A 7,055-nucleotide genomic window follows, 5' to 3' on the forward strand; every position below is an offset into this window, starting at 1 on the left:
TTTTCCCCCGCCGCCCCCCCCCCCCCCCCCCCCCCCTGGCCTCTGCTACTTCATCCTGCCAGGCCATCTTCCAGTCAGCAAGTCACAGCCTCACAAGAAATATGAAGAAAGGCAAAAGTGGTTTGGAAATGTCGATACGAAATGCATAATTCAGGGAGTGTGCCTCCCCGAGGGACCGCTGATGGATGAGCTGTGATGAAGACGGGGGTCGAGTTTTCACGGTGCGGAAGGAGATGTTAACCCGACCTGCAGCCTCTGCACACTTGGCAGAGGTCCAGGGACACGACCCTGCTCGGTCACCCAGGTCAGTGACTGGGGCTGTTGAGGAGGATGTGCGGAAAGCCAGGCCGCAAGGGAGCCAGGCGGCTCCTGCCTTCCAACGGTGCAGACACCCAGATGTTGCCTAGCAACCAAACATGTTTCCTGCCAAAGATGGAAAGATGTGATCAGATGGGGGCATTTGTTTTTTTCTGGGTAGTCAACCAGTTTGAAAGTCATTGGTGTTGTCTGGCTACAGAGTCAGCCCTGGCCCTGGATGCCTCCACCTGCCCATGCTGGACCCAGGAAACTCCGGGTCTCCTTGGGGGGATGGCACAGTGTGCAGGGAATAGAGAAGGAGCCCAGACCAGCTTCCAGCCAGCACTTGGGGAGAGTCTCCGGAGAGCTCAGGGAAAACTTACTTAATCTCCTCTGTAAACGAGCAGATTGATAACACCTGTATCCAGCCACCTCCCAGGTGGCTGACAAGTACCCAGGAAAGCGGTTCCAAGCCATAAAGCCCTGCAGAAAGGAGGACCTCTGCTCTCCACTCCTGACTCTGTGCTTTCACAAATGTCAACTCTCTGGGCAGGAAGCAGTGCCTGTCCAGCAGGAGCCATGAGGACCAAGATTTTTATATATGGGTCAAACTCTACGTTTTCTCTGCAACTTGTTTTATTCCATTAAGAACACATGTTGCAGGTCACTCCAAGTCAGTATATGCATATAGCTTCATTTTTACTGCTCTGTGGTATATCACAGTATAGACATGCTCATATTTGTTTTTATTTTGTAATTCAAATACATGCTTTGGTGTGTTTCTCTCCTACCAACAGGGCACATTTCAAAGCGGCATGCACGACCTTTCTGCAGCTGACGGAAGTTTCTTCTACCACATCTTTGACTTTTGTTTCTCCTACTCTCATAGTATGAACAGCTGACATTGATTGATACTGTCCATCTGCCAGGAACTGTTCCAAACTCACTGTTCTAAGACAGGACATAAGGAGCTGGATTGCCGCCCAGGTGGAGTTTGGAAGAAATCAAATAGGACCATGGAAAATCACCAGTGGAGTGGGGTGGAGGGAAAGTAAAATGTGCAAGGAGGCAACCATCACCATTGCACACTGCTTAGCTCAGCAGCAGACTGTTCATACATAGACATTATGTAAACAATGCTTTTTTTTACTTTAAATTGTGGTATATCTACACTTAGAGAATGGTAGGTGATCATCTTCCACAACAGGAGTCACTGATAGCATCTTGTCCAGATACTCCCTACTATCCCACTGTCCTCTTCCTAGAACCAGGGACAGACTACATTTCCCAGCCTCCCTTGCACTTAGGTTGAGACATGTGAGTGGTGTCAGCCAATGAAATGTGCCCTCTGCAGGATTTCAATTAAGCCTCCAGGTGCCCTCTGAGACTGGTGCTGCTATTATCCCCATTTTACAGATGAGCAGTCTAAAGCACTAAAGTTAGGCAATGTGCCTGTGCTCACTCAGTGACCCACCCCCAGGTCTGAGCCTGAGATCAGAGGGCACAGGTGTCCTTCTGTCTGAACGTTCCTGAGCACCTGAGTGTCTCTGACTCTGAGGCAGACTGCATGTCTGTGCTTCTCTTGTCCAGGAAGAAGCGCCAGAGCTCTCTGGCCACAGCATGAGCCCAGTGCTTTTTAAAAATATGTTTTTATTGATTTCAAGAGAGGAAGGAGAGGGAGAGAGAGATAGAGACATCAGTGATGAGAGAGAATCATGGATTGGCTGCCTCCTGCAAGTCCCCCACTGGGGATTGAGCCCACAACCCGGGCATGTACCTGGGACCTTTTAGTTCGCAGGCCGACGCTCTATCCACTGAGCCAAACCTGCTAGGGCCCAGTGCTCTTTCCGCTGACCAAGGGCAGAGTCAAGACGGCCCACATGTGTTGGTTCCCAGTGCCCCAGGGAGCTGGTCTTTCTCTTCATTCTGGCCTCAGCCATTTCTGGAACTAAGAGTTCCCACCGGGATAGGAAAGTTGTCATTGGAACTGGGCAGAATCTTCATTTGAGCCACCTCAGAGCAATGAAAACAAGTAAATGGAGCAAGCGTGCTCCGCCCCTCCCCCCCTTAAAAGACACAGAAAGTGTCTCACCAGGTTTAGAATCTGCCAATTTAACAAGTTTGGAGTTGGTGACTCACATTTTTATGGACTAACTTTGAAACCCTATGATCCCATGATAAAAAAAAAAAATTAAATCTCCTCAGCTCTATAAAGATTTTGGCCACTCTACAGGGCTTAGTAAACAGTTTGCTAATTTAGGCATAAATTAATTGCATGTTATTGGCAGAGGCACAATCTAATTCTTTATGGGCCTTAGACCCAGGCCTGTGAGTCAGAGTAATTACGCCATCAACACTGGGACCGCTCAGTGCATTATCTGCAGCCTTTGTACCCTAGGCCGGCCTTCCCACCACCTAACACATGTCCACCTGGCTCTGGGAAAGGGAGAGGAGTCTGCAGTCAGGCCGACAGACTGGGTGGAACCCCCCAACCTCCATCTTACCCCACTTGCTGGCTCTGCAGCCTCCAACAGCCCCTGATTCCCCTCACCCAGAGATGCCTCATCAGAACAAGGATAGTACCTCACATGCACCTGCACATTTGTGCACACGCACACATGTACACATGTGCATGCAGTACACACACATGCACGCTCACACAGCACACACATGTATACATGCACACACACAGGGTGGCAGGGATAGTGGATGGACACAGGAGCACAGGAGCTCACTTACATGCTCTGTTTCCTCTCCTCCTGCAGGAAGCAGAGCAGAGGTCTAGACACCGTCTTCCCTGCACAGGCGGAAGATAGGAGGCCAAGCCTCCATGTTGCAGCCCTGGGCCCCCACCCCAGCTCCTACTTCAGGCCTCAGAGGACATGGGGTAGGGGGGGAATGACAGGGAACCAGTACCTGCATGGCTCACACTCACAGTCCCAAGACCAGTACAGCATGGACAACACAGGATGCTGTCCTGGTGGCCTAGGCAGTGGTCGGCAAACTCATTAGTCAACAGAGCCAGATATCAACAGTACTTCTTCAAAATAGACTCGCCCAGGCCGAAAACCGACTTCTGCGCATGGGCCACGAAGTTTCAATCGCACTGTACGTGCGCCCGCACGTGGTATTTTGTGGAAGAGCCACACTCAAGGGGCCAAAGAGCTGCATGTGGCTCGAGAGCTGCAGTTTGCCGACCAGGGTGAGGCAAGAACAGACCAAGGTCACGGTCCAGAGATTCTGCCAGCATGTGGCCCCACACCATCAGGGCAAAGCTGTTGCTCTCCTGGCCTTTGGGGCAAACTTGCTGAGGGTGGGTCGGAGGAGAAGGGACCGGAAGTTAAATCCCCATGCTCAGAGAAAAGAGGGGTGTGGGCAGACACATTAGTAGTTTGAAGCAAACACAACTGTGGGGCCCAGGGGCCTGTTCTGGGCCCACAAAGGGCGATTTCCTACGCTGGTTCCCATTTGGGAATCTCCTTCACTGTCAGAGAGTCCTTGTGTGGTCACCCCATCCCCACAGTCCACAGTTCACAAGAGATTCTCTCCTCGCATCAGAGGCCCCTGATGTCTCCACAGACCACCAAGCAGAGGAGGATGCAGACCCTGCGGGCTCCGGCCAACAGCTGGGTCTCCACAGCTGCGTCTCTCTCAGGACCTGCAGTTCCGTGCCACACCCCCATCACCACCACCCAGAGGTATTAGCACAAGGGAGACACGCCCAACCCAGCCAACCAATCCCTTAAGATCACATTCATCTTAGTTAAAACTTACATAGGTAATAATACTGTATTACATGTTTAAAACTTGCTTGTAGATTGTAGATCTTAAATGTTCTCATCACAAGAAAAATATTTATAACGATGTGTGGTGATGGATGCTAACTAGACTTGTGGTCATTTCACAATATAGACAAATATCCAATCATTTTGTTGTACACCTGAAATTAATACAAAGTGATATGTCTGGTATACTTCAATAATAAATAAATAAATAAAGATTTTGATTGTTCAAAAGAGTCCACGTTAGGGATGAGTCGTGTTTAATGTGTTCAAATGAGCTTGCAGATTCATATTATTTCTTGATTGGTGCTCGATTGGTGTGGATATCCCCAGTTTAATTCACACAATGATTTTAAGCAGCTTATAAATCCAGGATTTTCAAAAATAGACCAACATCTCCCCATTTCTCCCACCTCCCTGCCCCTGGTAACCACCTTATCCTCTCTGCTCCAGTTCGACTTTTCTCAATTCCACATGTGAGATCCTGCAGTACTTTCCTGGTTTTTCTTTTATGATGAATAATATTTCATCGTATGTATGCCCTGCATTTTCCTTATCTGTTCATCTGCCAGTGGACACATAGGCCATTTCCATGTCTTGGCTGTTGTGTGTGACGCTGCAGTGACAGGGAGTGCAGATAGCTCTTCGAGGAACTGATTTCATTTCTCCTGGAGATATGCCCAGAAGTGAGATTGCTGGATCATATGGTAGGTCTATTTTTAACATTTAGAGGAACCTCCAAACTGTTTGCCACCGTGGCTGCACCAGTTTACAATCCCATCAACAGCGATCTCAGGTGTTTCCACATGAGAAATAAAAGGTAACTACGTAAGCAGGCAGGTATGTTAACCAGCCTGACTGGGATGATCACTCACAATGTGTGTGTATGTCAAAGCACCATGATGTATACTTTAAATAAACACAATTTTTATTTTAAAAAAGAGTGCAAATTTGGATGGAGAGCAAACAAGAGTGGCTGTGGGGGCATAGCCAGCACCCACAGAAGTGTCCCACGCTGGCTGGAGGCCACGGGCTCCCTGGGTTCTGGATTTCATGGCCAACGAAGTGAAGGGGTGCAGTTTGGGGTGGGGCAGGGAGGCATACAAGCTGGGAGGACACTGGCCATGGTGTGGATGCTGACAGTCTCGATGTGGTGATGACTGCACAGATACTTATGTACAAACTTAGCAGGCTGTCCACCTCGATGAAGCTGTGAACACAACACAATCGGGAGCAGACTGGGTGATTTCCCCAGAAACAGTCAGCCATGTGCGTGCAGACAGAGCGGACATTTACAGAAAGCACTGGATGGCTGAGGAGGAAGTGAAGAGTGTGGCCACGGGAGAGCAGGCTGAGGGGAGGAGGACAAGGCCCCAAGGTGAGGAGGTCATGGGAGGGCCATCTGTGTGGTCCCTCGGGTCCTGGAGAAGGGCAGGGCAGGGTGATGGGAGGGCGGGACGCTGGGACAGCCCCTTCAGGCCTGGATTTTCTCTGCAGAAGTCTCCAGCCTGGGACTAGAACAGCCGTGGGCAAACTACGGCCCGCGGGCCGGATCCGGCCTGTTTGAAATGAATAAAACTAAAAAAAAAAAAGACCGTACCCTTTTATGTAATGATGTTTACTTTGAATTTATATTAGTTCACACAAAAACTCCATCCATGCTTTTGTTCCGGCCCTCCAGTCCAGTTTAAGAACCCATTGTGGCCCTTGAGTCAAAAAGTTTGCCCACCCCTGGACTAGAAGATCGCACAGCTTCCTTCTGGGTGGTAAGCATCAGTGGCGTCTTGCTGCCCTTGAGCTACCTTCAGAAACCACTTCGGGTGAAGGTGCAGATTGGCAGCTGGTGGGAAGGGGACTGGACGTCAGGGATGCTCCTGATCAACAAGTTCATGACCTTCTTCATCCCTCACACCTTAGGAGAAGGCCAAGATTCTTCCAGGGTCATTGCGGGTGGACCAGAACCTTCTGGCAGCCCTGGCAGCACCTGGGCTACCTCCAGGTGGCTGGGCCACCTCACTGCAGCGGGTCTGAGGTCCGGATCCCAGTCCTCTTTCCTGTCCAAATGCTCAAGGCTCTGTGCACGGACCAGAGAGCCCAGGGGAGCAAAGGAAGAGCACGTTCAGCTCTGCGTTGCAACCTCTCCTCCGCTTCCACCACCAAGACCAACTTTGCAAATAAAAGCAAGTGAATTACTCACTCACTAAGCCACCACCTCCCCCTCTCTCCTAAGAGCGAACTGAAGAAGCCGGGCCTCCTGGTGAGACTCCTCGGCAGACATTATAGTCAGAAGCTATTAAAGACTGAGTATAACATGGACCGGAGGCCGCCTCCGGGGCTGGCAGGGAAGCAGCATCTTAAATAAAACCGTCGCAGATCTCTTCTCTTGACAGCAAGTGTTCGGTGTGGAGCTGAGCAATCGATCCCTCCTCCCACTCAGATGGGTCCCGATCTTTCCCTTACAAGATGTCTGATGCTGAGCAACAAGATATAAACTCCTGACAGGGTCTTCGGAGGGCTTTGAAAGCAGTGGCAAGTGGAAGGCAGACAGGAAAACAGCAGAGCCATGAGTATTAGCTCCGCCTGAGCACGTGTGGAGGCAGCTGCCTTTCCGGTTTTCACCATCTGTGCCAGGGCTCCACTGCCCCATGATGAGGAGGCACAGACCCTCCAGGAGGAGGCCTGCCAGGCCCACCCTGCACGCTTGCAGTTGCCCAGCCTGCCCTGGTGGCGCCCCAGAACCCACCTGCTTCGCCCTGTGCTGTGGGAGCACGTGGTGCCCCTCAGGTCTGCGCTGCAGCGAAGCAGGTGTGAGTGAATTGAGCATCCAATGCTCATCCAACAGACAGCGCAGGCACCTATGAGTAGGCATGAGCTGCAGACCATTAACATGGGGTTCCAGAGCTCACACCACCCGCACCCAGGCCTGGGGTGACGGGGCAGCACTCTGGGCACACTCCCCTGAGCGTCTGCACAGGA

General features: G+C 51.0%; 1 long non-coding RNA gene across 1 annotated transcript in view; it reads left to right on the forward strand.

Annotated features, from left to right (window-relative positions):
• Positions 1–1,927, forward strand: part of LOC106727638 — an 11,138-nt gene extending 9,211 nt beyond the window's left edge. Inside the window, exons 3-4 of the long non-coding RNA XR_001363871.1 lie at positions 63–304; positions 1,095–1,927. This is a non-coding gene — a long non-coding RNA (uncharacterized LOC106727638). The remainder of the gene's footprint in view (positions 1–62; positions 305–1,094) is intronic.
• The last annotated feature ends 5,128 nt before the right edge of the window (positions 1,928–7,055 follow it).

This window comes from Myotis brandtii, unplaced genomic scaffold, assembly GCF_000412655.1.
Source record: "Myotis brandtii unplaced genomic scaffold, ASM41265v1 scaffold112, whole genome shotgun sequence".
NCBI lineage: Eukaryota > Metazoa > Chordata > Mammalia > Chiroptera > Vespertilionidae > Myotis > Myotis brandtii.